The 17,527-nt window shown below is 35.7% G+C and overlaps 1 pseudogene; it reads right to left on the bottom strand.

The window, feature by feature from the left end:
• Positions 1-12,609: 12,609 nt before the first annotated feature.
• On the bottom strand, positions 12,610-15,774 carry LOC118029037 (26S proteasome regulatory subunit RPN13-like; annotated as a pseudogene).
• Between the last annotated feature and the right edge of the window lie 1,753 nt (positions 15,775-17,527).

Here is a 17,527-nt window from a genome sequence, read left to right as displayed (position 1 = left end):
TGGACTTATCAGGGAACAATTTCTCTGGTCGTTTACCACCTAGGTTTAGCACTTCTTCAAATTTGAGATATGTTTATTTGTCTAGAAATAAGTTGCAAGCGCCAATCACAATGACATTTAATGGCTCCTCTCAGATATTGGCATTAGATCTTTCCCATAATAATTTAACTGGTAGAATTCCAGAATGGATTGGCGGGCTATCTAACTTGAGATTTCTACTCTTGAGTTATAACAATCTTGAAGGTGAAATCCCAATTCAATTATCCAGGTTGGACCAATTAACCTTGATTGATCTTTCTCACAATCACCTTTCTGGTAACATCCTCTCTTGGATGATATCTACTCATCCTTTCCCACTACAATACAATTCTCATGATTCTATGTCCTCATCACAACAATCCTTCGAGTTTACAACGAAGAACGTGTCCCTTTCTTATACAGGCAACATTATCTGGTACTTCAAGGGAATTGATCTCTCATGCAACAATTTCACAGGAGAGATTCCTCTTGAAATTGGAAACCTCAGTATGATTAAGGGATTGAACCTTTCGCACAACAATTTGACCGGACCAATTCCACCAACATTTTCAAACTTAAAGGAAATAGAGAGCTTGGATCTTTCCTACAACAAACTGGATGGAGAAATCCCACCTCGACTTACTGAACTATTTTCTCTAGAAGTTTTTAGTGTGGCTCACAATAATTTGTCCGGTAAGACTCCTACGAGAGTTGCACAATTTGCCACGTTTGAGGAGAGCTGCTACAAGGACAACCCTTTTCTTTGTGGAGAACCGCTACCCAAAATATGTGGTGCGGCTATGCCACCATCACCAATGCCAACTTCAACGAACAATGAAGATAATGGTGGCTTCATAGATATGGAGGTTTTCTATGTGACCTTTTGGGTTGCATACATCATGGTGCTGCTGGTGATAGGTACAATTCTATACATAAATCCATATTGGCGACGAGCTTGGTTTCACTTTATTGAGGTGAGCATCAATATTTGCTATTATTTTCCAGTGGACACTCTTTCCATTTTATCCAAGTTTGGGTTTTCATAGCCTTGATGGTACCAAGACTTGGTGCATCGTTATGTATTCTAGTTTTAAGATTTAAATAAGTTTAAAGGCATGCTCAAGCGATATTGTATTAATTTATACAATTCCATTTGGTTTTGAGGGTTTATATACAGGAAGGGTTTCAATTCCATGACTTTTTACTTCCCTTGTATATTACATTATTACTTGATTTTTACAGATGATCAATTCAAATTTACAACACAAATATCCAAAAATATTTAATATTAAAGGAATACATTACAACACAAATATCAATTCAAATTTATTTCATGGATTGTATGGTAAAAAACAAAAAAAAAAATTGCAATTAGAAGGACAATACTGACCCCACCAAAACTAAAAGGATAATATGATAAAAAAAAAATTCAAAACACTCAGGTCAAATTCAAAACTTCCAAAATCTTTCAATATCAAAGTTATTTCATAGATGTTGTATTCGTGCGTGTTTGAAATATAGTGTTTATTCGTATGAAAACGAGGATGAAAAGCAAGAGGTATTTTTTCTTCAAATATGGAAAAATAAAAGTTTAATAATATTAACTTCACAGCAAAAGATATTTTCAAATCAGTTTACAAATTTTTGTTATAGAAAATGGCAACAAAATGGAAGTGGCAAGGTCTAGAAAATAATTCCCTTTGCAGGCTGTGAACGCACAACATTTTTTTTATGAATCTGTGCGGCACCAATTAATTCAATGTATAATTGATAAGTTGGGCATGAACTTTTAAAGAAAGAATAGGATTCATAAAGGGGAATAATTTAAATGTCATCATCAACTAATTTTAGTGGGTTTTGACTCTTTGTTTGCCTACAAATCTGACCACAAATGTCCTTAGAATCTTGCTGTTTTCAAATTATGGCATTCAGACTACTGAAAGGACACAGCCTCAAATTGTTTTCAATTCAGTTCTATCTTCTCCACGCTCATACAAGCATGCATTGTTGTTGGTTCAATATCAATAACAGTGTGAAGTGGAGTGCAGTCTGTGCAGCACTTCTTCCATTCTTGGTGGACCTCTTGGTGTTGATGCTGATGATTGAAACTGGATTCAACAATCTCTTCTCCAGCTGTTGTTGGAGCAGCAGTTAGTTGTAACTTTTGTCATTATTTTGCTTTCTTCTGAATCGTGAGAACAATAGTTTGAATAGTAATGAATACCATGATGAGTATCGGCAGGTTCCTTGTGTGAATGAGGGCGGTGTTTTGCCTTGGGAAGGCCATTTTCTTCTGGGCAGCGACCTTGAGTTTCTATTGGATCCTCGCATGTATGTCTCGAGTTGTGAAGGACTGAACAAACACGGTGGAGTGGATGATTTGCCATCATGGTGCGTGGCTTCATGAAGTCCAATAACATTGGTTCCAACACATCCATCATGGCTCTCAGCTGAGTCTGCGCACTCTTGCTTTCTACATGAGCTCACACTAAGATGGCATCCTGAGGCAGAGCTTGAACTTTGAGCCACATGCTGCTCCTTCACAACTTTCTGGCTGTAGCTACATCCTGAGGCACAGCTAATTGAATTTTGAACCCCACTCTGCACCTCCTCAACTTTCTGGCTAGAGCAACATTTTGAAGCGCACCTTGAGTTTGAGCCTCAAGCAGCACCTTGTCAACTTTCTGGGTAGAACATCCTGAGGCATAGCTTGAATTTTGAGCCCCACTATGCGCTTTCTCAACTTTCGGGAGCAACACCCTGAGGTGCAGATTAAATTTTGAGCTCCTCTTGGTACCTTCTCAACTTTAAGGGTAGAGCAACACACTGAGGAACAGCTTGAATTTTGAGCCCCACCCTGCACCTTCTGAACTTTCACGTTAGAGCAACCACCTGAGGCACAGCTTGAGTTTGTAGCCCCGAACCGCACCTTCTAGACTTTTTTGATAGAACAACAGTCACTGTGATTATTATGCGATGAATTCTTATTACCATGTTTACGTGAACGCAATGCGCCTGATGTTTTAGTGCATTTTCCAGCATGATTGTGTGTCCCTCGTAAATGCTGTTGGGACTATAGACACCACTTATCTCCACATTGGTATGATATTGTCCACTTTAGGCCTAAGCCCTCATGGATTTGCTCTTGAGCTATACCCCAAAAGGCCTCATACCAATGGAGATATTTGTCCATCTTTATATACCCTTGATCCTCCCCATTTCTAGCCAATGTGGGACTTTGGTCGTTTACCCAACAATCCTCCCCTCGAACAAAGGACCACCGAGCCTCCCCTCAAACGATCATTCATCCGTCCACTCTCTATCAACCATGATTCTTCATTCTCCACTTCACCGTGTTGGGGTCAGGACACGTCCATGAAGCATCCAGAGAGCACTACCTGACTTGATGGATTTGCTCTTTCTAGGTCAACTCCTCTTCACCGTGTTGGAGCCAGGACACGTCCGTGAAGCATCCGGAGAGCACCCGTCTATCCAATAAAGCTGATCCACGGATTACATCGTGATTTGCTTGGGGGCCCACCATCTTTTGTTCGGCATTCCGAGGATTCATCCATCATGGCTAACTCCGGGGCAAGGCTTTGATACCACTTGTTGGGACTATGGACATCACTTATCTCCACATTGGTATGATATTGTCCACTTTAGGCCTAAGTTCTCATGGATTTGCTTTTGGGTTGTACCCCAAAAGGCCTCATAACAATGAAGATATTTGTCCATCTTTATATACCCTTGATCCTCCCCATTTCTAGCCAATGTGGGACTTTGGTCGTTTACCCAACAAATGCAGCATGCTGCTGAAAATCACCAGCAAACATGTACCCAAATCGGCAAGAAAAGCTGCCCAAACAAGTGGGTGACCAGCAAAAGCCAAGGCAAGGATAGCAGACTTTGTGGACATGGACATAATCACATTCTCAATAACTTTCCAAGGAGCTTTGCAAGCAAGCCGGATGGCTTTCGGGACTTTTCTAAGATCAATGGACATAAGAATCACATGTCCTGTATCTATTGCAGGTGCCGAGCCTGAAATTCCCTTTGAAATGCCAATATCAGCGATAGCTAATGCAGGGGCATCATTCAGGCCATCTCCAATCATTGCTGTTGGCCCTTCCTTCTTAAGTTCTTTGATAGTCGTAGCCTTGCCTTCAGGTAGGAGTTCTGCATGGACTACTTCAAGAGCATGATCTAGCTGCACATGGCATTAATTTTACTTCCATGTCAGTTTGAAGTGAAACGCAAACAGACCAGAAAGTAGATATGATTATGGATAAGAACTACATAAAGGCTTTTTACCTGTTCCGGAAGCTCTGTGAGCAATCTTTATGTTACCAATATATATATATATATATATATATATATATATATTTTTCACTTCAATTTTTCCTTGGATTCCTTCTCCAGGAAAATTTTGAAATTCCTCTACATCCTCAGGCTTTGGTTCTATTGAATGCCACCTTCCATAGTCGACTATAGCGCAGCTGCCATTGGATGACTTGATTTAGTCTCGATGCTTGATACCCTGAGAAACTTGAATAAACATTACTTGCCAGTGAAGAGTAAATTAAGCTCGCCATAATTGAAGAATTATAGACATAGTCTTTACCAATAAAGCAATGTGTATAAGCTGATATCTTCGCACAGAGTTGTTGGAAATCTGTTAAGGTACTGGTTTTGTCGAAAGCCATTGCCTTAATCTTGCCTAGTGTTTCAAGATAGTACACAAAAAGTTGCTACTGGTGTAGACAGGATAAGAGCACGTGGACATGCACTGACTAAAACAACCAGTGCTAAGTAAAACTCGTAATTCTAATGGAATCACTGCTACGCCAGCCGGCATGAATATCACCGCTGCAAATCTGAACAATGAACTAAAATGAAAAATTTCCCACAAAATGAAAGGTAGGATTGTCTAGCAATGGAGCTGACGATTCATTCTAAAAGAATGATGTGAAGGGCTGTGTCCAAATACTCGTTCTCGGTACTCTACTTCAGTGAAAGCCTATAAAACTGGATGAGTAATTGGACTGCAGTATGCCTAACCTGGAGTATAGTACTGAGCAAATTTGTCTATGAATCTTCGAGTTTTAGACTTGCTGTTTCGAGCTTCTTCCACAAGCTTTGCCATTTTAGCCGCCAAAGCAGTACTTCTAACACCCCATTAGGAGTCGCCACCTAGCTAGTTGTTTGGTTCAGGGTTGCTAGGAAAACTCGGGTGTATTGGTCTTGTCAGAGATTCGAGGATAATGAACTGGTGTGACTAGAGAAGGTACTAGCATTCCTAGCATACCTTACTTGAGGTAAGCTGCTTTGTGGTTGATGTGGTTTAGAAGTTTTAACGGTTGTCCATATAAAGGCTTTTCTTGTGACATTTACAATTCTTTCAATAATCATCTTAGCCATATGAAATGATAAACACATGATGTATTAACTACATATTCAGCTTCACATATTAACAAAATGACTATAGATTGCTTACTAGAATTCCATGTGAATAATGTGTCTCCAATGTAGAAAACAAAATCCATAGCACTCTTTCAATCATTAATATCTCTAACTCAATCACTATCACTATAACCCACAAGATCAAAGTTATTAGAATATTCATAAAATAAGCCAAAATCAATAGTATATTTGATACACCGAAGAATTTGCTTCAAAGCTTTGAAATGAGTCATAGTTGGTGTTTCTATAAACCTATTCAAAAGTCCTACTCCAAAAAAAAATATCCAATAAATGCATGTTAAATATCTCAAACTCTTAACTAGGCTTTTAATTAATGTTTATCTTTTCCCATTCATCATTGTTTCACATCTTCACTCCTATTTATTATATATATAAAAAAGTAGACATTGCTTACCCAATTCATGTCATTGTTTGGGCTTGAGTTATTTGGGTAGGCATTGTTTCAACATGGTAATGCTAGGTCGTTTTTGTTGTGGTAATTGGTTAAGAAAAAATATGATATCTATATTATTTATTTATTTATTTATTTTAATTAAATATTAAATTATTTGAAATCTCGTGGTGAGAATAGATCTATGAACTTAATCTCAAAACTTGAAAACTAATTTGAAGGTATTAAGTGATCATAAAAATAAAAAAACTAATATGTTGGCAATATTATTCTAAAATTAATAAAGGATGATAAGTGCAAGAACATGTTCATAAAAGAGGTCGAGGTTATCCGTTTTTAATTTTATATAATTCTGGCAAGGAAACTATCTACTTCGAATTATAATAATTAAGCTAATGAATATCCTTTTTGAAGAGAAGTAGCATATTGGAAGAACGACTTGTGCCGCTAATTTAGAGTCACCTTATTTAGAACTTCTACTCCAAATTTATTATGATCTATTGTATCAATTGGTTAGATTGTATATTAATCGAAAGTAAATTTCTTATTTTAACAACTTTAAAGATGCACCTCCATCTAGTGTATTTTAAAAGATTTAACAAGTTGTTACTTGTCTCTAATAGTGAAAATAATATATTTATAGCCCACGCTACGCTACAATCGCAAATGTTTTTCAATATAAAAAATATATATAATATTTTTTTATTAGAAAAAAAACTTAGATCATGTGAAAGTTAACCCAGTCTATAATTAATTAATTAATTGAGAATTTGAGCTCCTTGGAAAAGTTGTTTATGGACTTTTGTTTTCCGGAGAAAAGTCCCTTGAAACCCTTGAGCACCACCTTCTCTAAAATATCTGTCTTTGCCTTAAGTTAGGGGCTCTGTATCTTTTTAAGGTCAATTAACAAGTTTCAACTCAACTCTGTATCTTCTCTACGTATGTCCGTAACTGTGCCCCATAAAGAATTCCTCTTCTTCTTTGGGCCTTGATGTTCTCACAACCTATCTAACAACTCGTCCATCAAGTTTTTGATCCCCAATTAAGATGGTTCTATGTCTTGAAGAATTCTTAAATCCTGCGTAACTTGAATTCACGACATAACTCAAAGAAAAGAAAATCAAGTCCCCCAAAGCGGGAGCAAATTCCACTAACACTTTGTTCCAATTTCCAGCATCCATTTCGAATCACTAATCATCATCAATAACGAACAAGACAATCTTGATAATTGAGATTTTACTCTGTAATTTGACCTGAAACATGCAAATAAAAATTCAATGTGTGAGCATTGAATTTCTTGTCAGTTTACTGTTTACACCTTTCTGTGGTGTTTCCTCTTTCCATTGATTGAAGAGCGTCCAAAAGGAAAAACTGAAGAGGCAAAAGTTCGGTTGTACAGTGAAAAAGGGCATGAGAAATACACGAAAACAGAGATGCATGAATCCTTCTCCACTAGCGGCTCCCGTCCATCGGATCATTATGGTTTCAAGACTGATGCCCAATCATTGCCCTCTTTGTTCTATTCCTCAGACCTTTTGGAAATTGCATATTCCATATAAAAGATGCCCCGGGGGCAAGTCTGAGCAAGGGCATAAGGGGACGGAGGATTTGACAAGGGCTGAGGGGTGCGTGAGATGTTATGTCAAGAAATGATTTTGTAGAATTTCTTCATATTTGTTGAGTAGTGGAGTATTATTATAGAAAGGTGGTAGAGCCAAAATTAGAGGCTAGCTAGCATAAAATAAAAATAGAGGACAGGGGGAGGAAGTAATAACATATCCAACCTTTTGAGCCTATTTGCTATCACTAATCTCTAAACAAACCCAAACATCTGTACGTAAAGCTTTTTTTCATTTGTGTTCAATGGATTGAGAGCCGGGAGAGGTGTTATTAAATCCAGTCTAACTTAACGGGTCAACTTGATGGTATGAAGAATTTAATATTTTACTCTCAAACTAGGTTTTTTTTTACTAAATAAGAGTTGATCTAATTAAACTATATTGATCTATGAGGTCAACATATGATCTAGTTAAAATTCAAGTGAAACTAGATTTGACTTTTCAAATAATTTTTAAAATAACTTTGTTATAAGTTTTTTTTTTTAAATTCTTAAAATAATATTATTTTAAATTAAATCACTCAATCTATGACTTGAATAGATTTTATAAGTATAATGAGAGATAAAAGAGAAAGAAAGATAGATAAAGCAGCCCCCAAAATAGTACAAGAAGAAAACAATAGTGAGATATAGATGAGAGAACAGATGTGGACTAGTTCTTATTAACTAAATAAACTTATGTTACAAAGTTATAATTATTAATATTAAATTCAAAATACATACATATTGCACACATTTAAATATGTTAAGTGGTTTAATAAATTGGATTTTAACTGGGTTGACTAGGTTGTGGATTGATTTATTTGGTTAATCAGGTTTGATTGAGTTAATTTTCACTCGAGTTTTTTAAAACCTAAATCAAGTTAGGTTACAGATTAACTTATTAATCTTGAATCTAATTAAATAATGCTGATCAAAACAAACAACATCGTAGAAAACAAATAATTGAAATGCATAAAAGCAATTAACCAAAAACTTGTATTCTTCTTTATGAAGTAGCAGTTTTATCGTCCACCGGAAAAGATGACTTCGCCCTTGAATGTACTGATACTAACTGCAGTTTTACCATCCACCGGAAAAGATGGCAATGCACTGATCCATTATTCAAGCTGTAATTGGAAAAGTTGGTTTTTTTCTTGTTTTTGAGTTATGATTGTTGGGGATAATGGATACATCTAGCTTCATACTTATTATCAGTGTTTCTATTTTAGCACATGAGATCACTTTTTTGTCTCTGTTTTTTTCTGAACAATGGATGCTATTTTATTAAAATTGTCAAGGTAGTTTGTTGTTTCTTTGAGCCTTTGTAGTGACAAAGATGTCTGACCTTCCACCATTTTTTTTAGCTTTCAGGTTGATTGAGCTACACACAGGGTTTTGGTTCTGGTAAGAGGGGATTGGCGAAAGGAATCTCAGTCTATCCTAACCGCACATGCAGGATTTTGGTTCTGGTTAAAGGAGATTGACGAAAGGAATCTCAATCTATCCTAACCACACGCAGGTTTTGGTTCTTGTTAGAGGGGATTGCCGAAAGGAATCTCAGTTTAGCTCAACCAAATACAGGACTTTGGGTCCGGTTGAAGTTTTAGGTCAATCAAATTTTGAGACGACCCGTTTCGGAAAAACCAATTTTGTTTTATCTTTACAACACTTACTATGCACAACTCTTTGCTCCGTAAGCATTGTAAAGAGGTTTCCAGCCTATATACTGAGTTATGAAAAGATCAAAGAGATATATTATATAATATAAACAGATTTCTGATGCGAATGAACAAGGCAAGATCAACAATATCAGGATCCTTGATCAAACACAAAGCATACTTAACGTACATAAAAATATAACAAGAATGTAAATAATAATAATAATACTAATAATAATACTACTACTACTACTAATAATAAATAATAATAATAATAATAATAATATTAGTAATAATAATAATAATAACAATAAAAAGACGAGGAGGAAGAAATTAATGAGAACTTTGAGATGGAAGATTAATGTAAGGATTAAACAATGATAAAGACAAATGTCAAGGTTAGAGGATCCACCAATGGTATTTCAAACAAGTATAGTATAAACTCTTATTACTCAATTTGGAAACCACACATGAAGGAGGTTCCAGTCGGATGATTTGTCATTAATAGCTCATTATAAATTATTAACATGATCATATTAATTATCTTATTTACATAACACCAAACTTTTAATATTGTCAGGAATTCATGATGTTAACTGATGTTAACAACAAATCAAGTACATTTCATAGCCTTAGGTGTAGGTAATACCATACGGTTGGGTTATGAGAGTGCCAAGCATTTGTTGTACCAAGTATTATACAACACAAATTTAGATTAACCATTTAACAAGCAAAGGTATTAAGAATTAGTAAGATAAAAAGATAAGACATGTTAATATTAAACATTAAGGTCCATATTGATTTTACACCATACTTGTTCTTACACCATTAGTGTAACCTTTTCACCTTGACATAATAAACTTAGCTAAACATAATGAAGAAGAAAAACATAAATAAATAAAACAAGAACATAAATAAAATACAAGTTAACTAAGGAAAGGAAAGGAAATGAAAATCATAAACAAGAAATTAAGAGAGAAATAAAGAGCATGAACTTGATCTGAACAACCAAGCCCCTAAATACATGGCAAATGCCTCCTTTTATAGGCCAAAATTCGGAATTATTGCTTTGATGACTCATTGTTGAGTGAGTGGCCAACTTTTGACTTAGTGAAAATCCTTATCATCTTGTCTAAATAAAACAAAAATGCTAGCATCAGAACTGGGTCTAGATGTCCAAATGAAAGTTATGAGAAATTCTCTTAGCTTTCCAGAAAAAAAAAGATGAGGTCATTTGGACTTCTAGAACTCAAGATATAGGCTGAACACTGAATAGTATTTGGGCTGCAGGACAGCTTCGGACTTCTCCGTTGTTGCTATTATTTGGACTTGAAAACGGCCTTCTTAGATCTTGATGTCCAAATAAAAGTTGTAGGCCTATGTCTTATCAAATCTCTGTAAAACTTTCAGATCATTTGGATATCTAGAACTCAAGATATGACCCAATTACCGAACAGTGTTCCAGTTTGGACTGCACCAACGTCTCTTTTCTAAGCTTCACCCTTCTTTATCTTCAAAATTTCAGTAATTGAATTCATCAATCAATCCTTTGATTTATGTGATATGCCTGCATTTAAGATGAACATTTACCATATATTAGGGTAATTTATAATATTAGACTTGTTATTATAAAACATGTTTTAGTTAAGGAGTTATTGATACTTTAAGTGCAAAATGATGATATAAACCCTTGATAAACATGCACTTTTAAGTACTAATCAGATAGCAATCAGTTTGATGGTATCCCTGATAGCTTATCTAATTGCTCCTCTTTGACAATGTTGGATGTCAGCAATAACCATCTCTCTCAAATGATTCCTGGATGGATAGGGAAAATGTCTTCTCTTGAATTTTTGGACCTTTCACGGAACAATTTATCTGGTCCTTTACCACCCAGCTTCGATACTTCTTCAATGTTACAATTTGTTTATTTGTCTAGAAATAAGTTGCAAGGACCGATCACAAGGCCATTTTATAACTACTCTGAGTTATTGGCATTAGATCTTTCCTATAATAACTTAACTGGTAGAGTTCCAGAATGGATTGGCAAGCTATCTAACTTGAAATATCTTCTCTTGAGTTATAACAATCTCGAAGGTGAAATCCCAATTCAATTATGCAAGTTGGACCAATTAACTCTGATTGATCTATCTTACAACTACCTTTCTGGTAATATCCTCTCTTGCATAATATCTACTGCTTTTTTCACATCATCAACCGATGCCTATGCTCCTGAGTCCTCACAAGAATCTTTCAAGTTTACAGCAAAGAATGTATCCCTTTCATATAGAGGCAGCATTCTCCACTACTTTACTGGAATTGATTTCTCAAGCAATAATTTCACAGGGAAGATTCCTCCTGAAATTGGAAATCTCAGCAAGATCAAGGCATTGAACCTTTCGCACAACAACTTGGTTGGACCAATTCCACCTGCATTCTCGAGGTTAAAGGAAATAGAGAGCTTGGATCTTTCCTACAACAAATTGGAAGGAGAAATCCCTCCTAAACTTACTGAACTTTATTTTCTAACTGTTTTCAGTGTGGCACATAATAATCTATCCGGCAAGACACCTGCAAGAGTTGCACAGTTTGCCACATTTGAGGAGAGCTGCTATAAGGACAACCCTTTTCTTTGTGGACAACCACTATCCAAAGTTTGTGGTGCGGCTATGTCACCATTACCAACGTCAACTTTAACGACCAACAAAGATAATAGTGGCTTCATGGATATGGAAGTTTTCTATGTGACCTTTGGGTTGCATACATCATGGTGTTGTTGGTGATAGGTGCAGTTCTATACATAAATCCATATTGGCGACGAGCTTGGTTTTACTTTATTGAGGTGAGCATCAACAATTGCTATTATTTTCTAGTGGACAATCTTCCCATTTTATCCAAGTTTGGATTTTCATAGCCTTGGTGCTTCGTGTGTATTCTAGTTTTAAGATTTAAACAAGTTTAAATGCAATGTTATATTGGCTTTTATTTCTGTTTTGTTTTTGTTCTTAGCTTCTGTGTGACATGTAATAATGAAGTTTCTTCACTGATTGCTCTAAGAATATAATAATGAACTATATTCTCCATGTTTTGTTTTTGTTTTTGTACATTATTTATAGCATCATGAGTTTTCCTAGTTTCTACGTGAATCAATAAGAGGATGTCTTGGTATTCTGGATTGGGTTTGGCAGACTGTATGTTTAAATAAAATAGATTACTAAAGGGGATCGATTTTGATTATAATTTGGTGTGGGAAATTCTCTGCATGCCTACATAGAGCGTGGCTTCTTGAAACTCCAAAAAATATACATAGATGTATGCCCAAGCCAGTATTGGGCAGATCAAGATAAGCCAGGATTGCTGAGGAAGAGGTTGTTCAGGACCTTCAGGTTAGTCTGAACAGGGTTCTATAATCAGAATTTCCCAAGAAAGAATTAACTAAAGACTTTAGTTAACGCTGATGAATATCATTAAATGATTTGCTACGGAGAATACCATGTATTTAAGAACCATTGCTAAGCTACAGGTTCTGGAGCCAAAGACCACTCACATTTACTGGGGTTGATCTCAAATTGAGACAAATCTATTTGTCCAGTTCGGAGAACCTTCAAACAAAAAGAAGAGTTAAACCTTGTAAAATTGGCTATCATCAAAAGGACAAGAAACAGAACAAGAAGGATCAGCCTTGCATTTCTTACATAAGTAAAAGAATCCTCTTGCTGACGGAAAGGACGACTCTGCAACAAGTCTGAAATATCCTCTGGAGTTCAGTGACCCTGCAACCTCATAATTACCTCAGAATGCACCGACGTAAAACACACAGGAAATCCCAAACATAAGACCGTCTTACAGTACGTATACAATAAGCATTAATAATTACCTTTATCTGGATCACCCGAACTACCTGCAACATGTATCATCACATCACGAGGGCCACCCTAAGTACAGCAAACAAGGATATGGTCAATTGCACTATCTGAGCAGAACATACCTCCAGCACCAATATTACTCAGGATTCTTTGCAAGTCTTCCAATTTCATTGGTCCTGATGAAGAGGTTACATCACTCATTACTTCTGCACCAAGGTCTGGGACAATTAAGTTTCCATTCCTGAGTGATGAGCAAATATCTCATCAGAATAAAAGAAAATGGCCACGTGATATATACCAGACCATTTCTTTTTGGTAATAAAAGTGCTCCTTAACCTTTTTGAAGTTATTTTACAATGAATCACAAAAATTAAACATGTATATACATAGACAAACACCAAGTTATGATTCTGAATTTCCATATAAAAAGATGCCCAATTTTTAGAATTTACCCCGCGGGAAGTCTGTGCAAGGCATAAGGGGATGAAGGATTTGACAAGGGCTAAGGTAGGTGAGATGTTTTTGTCAGAAATGATTTTGGAAAAATTTCTTGATATTTCTCGAATAACTAAGATAGGAGTCTTTATCAAGGCAAGAACATAGGTTCTCCAAGATGATTGACCAGAAGGAGAGAAGGGAGGCTCATTCTATTCCACCGACTCTTAGTCTCAAAGAACAGAAAATTACTTATCTCTATATCCTTACTCTTACTTGTTATATCAACTTTTAGAGTTGAAGTATCATCTTTGAGTATGCTTCTTTGTTATAATAAATATACCTTGATGAGATATTATCTTCAAGCATGTCTTCAAAAACTTGGGAAGGAGTAGAAGCATCAGGCTCTTCTTTATCAAGGAACTCTGCCAGACAACAAGATAAAGCAGCGACGTTGCTAATGGAAAACCTTCACTCTTGAATAAGTGCTGAAGTGATATGCCAGGTCATTAGTTTGAAGGTGTAAAACTGGTTAGTAAAATTTTAGGAAGACCAATTCACACATACGGAGTGTGTAACTAAAATAAATAAACAGGAAGTAGAAAGCAGGAAATCCAATTAGTCTAATATGATCTTTATGTGAAATAGAGGTTTTCTTTATGAAAATGTGGAGATGAGAGGAGATAAATGCAGATATTGCAAGATTAAAAAAAATTATAAAAAAAAACCCTCTGTCAGAGAGATGACCATAAAGCAATTATACAACTTTCTGATGTGAAATTAGCAAAAGTGATTTATCAACTACACCAAATTGTTTGCATTTAAATGCAAAGTCTAATCTTAAACGACAAAAGATTAAACTTTGCATTTAAATATAAGCCAAGATGATTAGGAACAAAATAATGAAGAGTAGCATGGCTAACAAAGGACTCAAAACACAAAAGTATTTACCAAATGGATGATTAATATAATATTTGACAGACCTACACAATTGAGAATCATCTTTAGCTTTTGGCTCCTGCAAACATGTTGCACAATTTTCCAAAATCATACAACTAACAGCTGAGTCAATGTTGCACATAAGAGAGTGAAAAACACAGAAAATGAACCTGATCTGCATCCAAATAAAGACTTTCGATCATCTGTATTGAATTTCAAGATGTATACTCTTCCCAAAGCTTGATTAACCTGAATAACCCAAAGAATTATGAATCTATGATATTACAATCAATTATTAGAGTCAAATATCTCCCATCCAAGAAAAAACTAAGAGAGAAAAGTGTACCTTCTCAAAAACAGCCTCTTCAGAAAAAAATTATCTGATCCTGTTAATCAATATGTCAAGAAAAAGCTACCAAGTTCTCACCTCAAAAGAATATTAAGAAAACAAAGAACAGAAAATGAAATAAAAACCAATGTTGGAAGAGAGAAACAAAATCCCCAGGCTAAAAAAACATAATAATAACTAGGATACATCTTCCACAGCATTCAAATTCCTATCAAGCCACTAGAAATGAAGCAAGCCCTCATCAACCTGGAACATTTCAAAAATTTCGACTACAAACAGGAAACAAGATTCTAGAAATACACTATCTAGTACTTGAGATAAACCAAAACAACAGAAGTAACTAAAAAATCTTTACACGGCACGAACTCTATATAACACAAAAAAAACCAAAAGATATCAGGTTGCCCTTCCAATCGAACAAGTCCTTTTCGAGAATCAGGAACAACTTTTTCCATAGAAAACCATTTTAACCAGCACGAAACTCCAACACAATTTCCTACCATCAAAACAACCACAACACCATAACATAACCCCATCAAGAAAAACATACATCTAAAAAAGCAATTACATGCTCTAATTAATAAGAAACAGATTTTAAGCAAAACCCACAATTTTAACAAAAAGGTGATTTTATTTACTTGCATTGGCTGGAATATCTTCAGCTGATGAAGAACCCATTTTTCGCATACTTCCTCTATAAAGCTTCCTTTCTTTCAGCACTGCAAAGAAGGACAAAAAAGAGAAGGATAAATCAAATACCCAAACCATAAACAATAACAGAAAAAAAAATCCATAGCTGGAAAATTAATGGTTCGGTTGTTGTGAGATTACCAATGACACTCCAAGTTTGCCAAATTTCAAACAAGGCAAGATGTTTGTGGCAAATGTGGGTCTTACCCGCTATCTATAGTTATTGAACAGGCCAAACAAATCAATCCGATGGATCACCAATCTAGATTGAATTGAGATTGTTTTTGGATATTAAATTTGTGTAAAAACCAATTACCTGTTGATTCAGTTAATCCAACAAACATTGCGTAAAATCAGTTAATCGGCACAAACACATGGAGGGCAAAATAGTGATTTTGGTTAAAAGAGCACTGTTGTTTGCCCAATATATCCTTTTTATTGGTAAATGTTATTAAAATAATATATTTTTTTATTTTTTAAAATTAATTTTAACATCAAATAATCAAAACAATAAAATAAAAATAAAAAATTACAAATTTTTATATTTTTGAACTGAAGATATCTGTATTTCGTAATGATGGCGAAGCTTTGCTGTGGAGAAGGTAACTGGTGAACTTGGGTGTAACATTCTGATGGGTTAATTAGGATGATTATCAGAAAGAAACTAGCTTATTTATCTGTAATATTGGTTTGGACCGTCACTAGGTCGACAAAGGCATTTCTATATTTTGTGGTGGATGGATGTAACTTTGAATTTGTTTTTATTTGTCAGGGCATGTCTTCAAGAGATCAGGGTTCATCTTTCAGGTGTCGAGAGTTTCTTGAGGGTTTCCTCTGCAATTAGAGTTTCTTGGATGGAAAATACCATGTTCTTGTAGCTGCAGAAGCAGATGTTGGTGCCAGGAGGAGTGATGGGAGGTATCTTTTGGAAGTGACAAGTATATTGGAGGTTGTCGGAGTCTATGCTTGTAACACTTCTTGGCGCACAACTCTGAAAGATATGGATCCCTGGGTTGAGAAAGCTTGCATTGCCTGAGGAAAAAAACGACAGGTAAGATTTAAAATCTTGGGTCTCAGCCACTTTTTTTTAATTAGAATCGCTTTAATTATTGTATTCTGATGGATCGATGTTCTCGGGCATCTAAATCAAGCAGTCATGGAAGTTTTGACTGAACCTATTCATAGGAAGATTATCATTCTGTTCTATCTTTATACTATGCCATGTCTTTTTCCAGGTACTTTTGAGGCGATTACACCCTATATATCCTCTCAAAACATTCAATTCATGACAGCTCTCCTCAGTTTTGCAAGAAAATAACCATGAAGCTCATTATTCTCCGTCAAAAGATATAAATGTTATTGAGGGATCGGATCTCCAAAAAGACTTAGAAACAATTTCCTAGCTACCTATTGAGGAGGTTAGTACGAAACAAGCAATTTTGCATGTGTGATCCATGTTTTTGATGGTTCCGGTCATTCACTTTTGAAGTTTGGGAACGCTTGATTGTTTATAACAATTTCCCTTTCTATCTATCTATTCAGCTGCAGAGAAGGCTATAGGCAGACCCTGTGGCCAGCTTGCATCTCATATGAATCTGTGACAACCCTCTAGCTGCAGTTCAACCTCTCCCAACTGCAAACACGAGGACGGCCGATGATGACCATCACATTTTATAATCAAAAGGCTTATGATACTCTCCTTTTGGTGGCTAAGCCACATTCTGTCATTCTTTTGAGGAACCGTGGAGGTAGCTCAAATTAAATTGTAATAATGCGTCCTCGATTATCTACAACTAGGAGCACAATCATATCAATCACAGAATGATGTTATGTAACAAAATGATATCAATACAACGTTGGACTTTTGGACTTGTTCATTCTTCTTCCTTTTCCCTTCATTTCCTAGTTTCACAAATTTGCAGATGATAAAATGCATTAAACTATCATGCATCACGAGCTTTGCTCTACTTCCGATAATGTTCCCATTATCTGTCTCTCGTCTATAGGTTTTTCTCATGAAGATAATGGCGATTTCTTTCTGATGTAGGAGGGTTTCGAGGTGATCAGATCCTGATCATAAGCCTTCAGCCCAAGCAT

Source organism: Populus alba, chromosome 18 (assembly GCF_005239225.2).
Source record: "Populus alba chromosome 18, ASM523922v2, whole genome shotgun sequence".
NCBI lineage: Eukaryota > Viridiplantae > Streptophyta > Magnoliopsida > Malpighiales > Salicaceae > Populus > Populus alba.
Note: the sequence above shows the minus strand (reverse complement) of the source record. Positions and strands in the feature narration are given on the sequence as shown.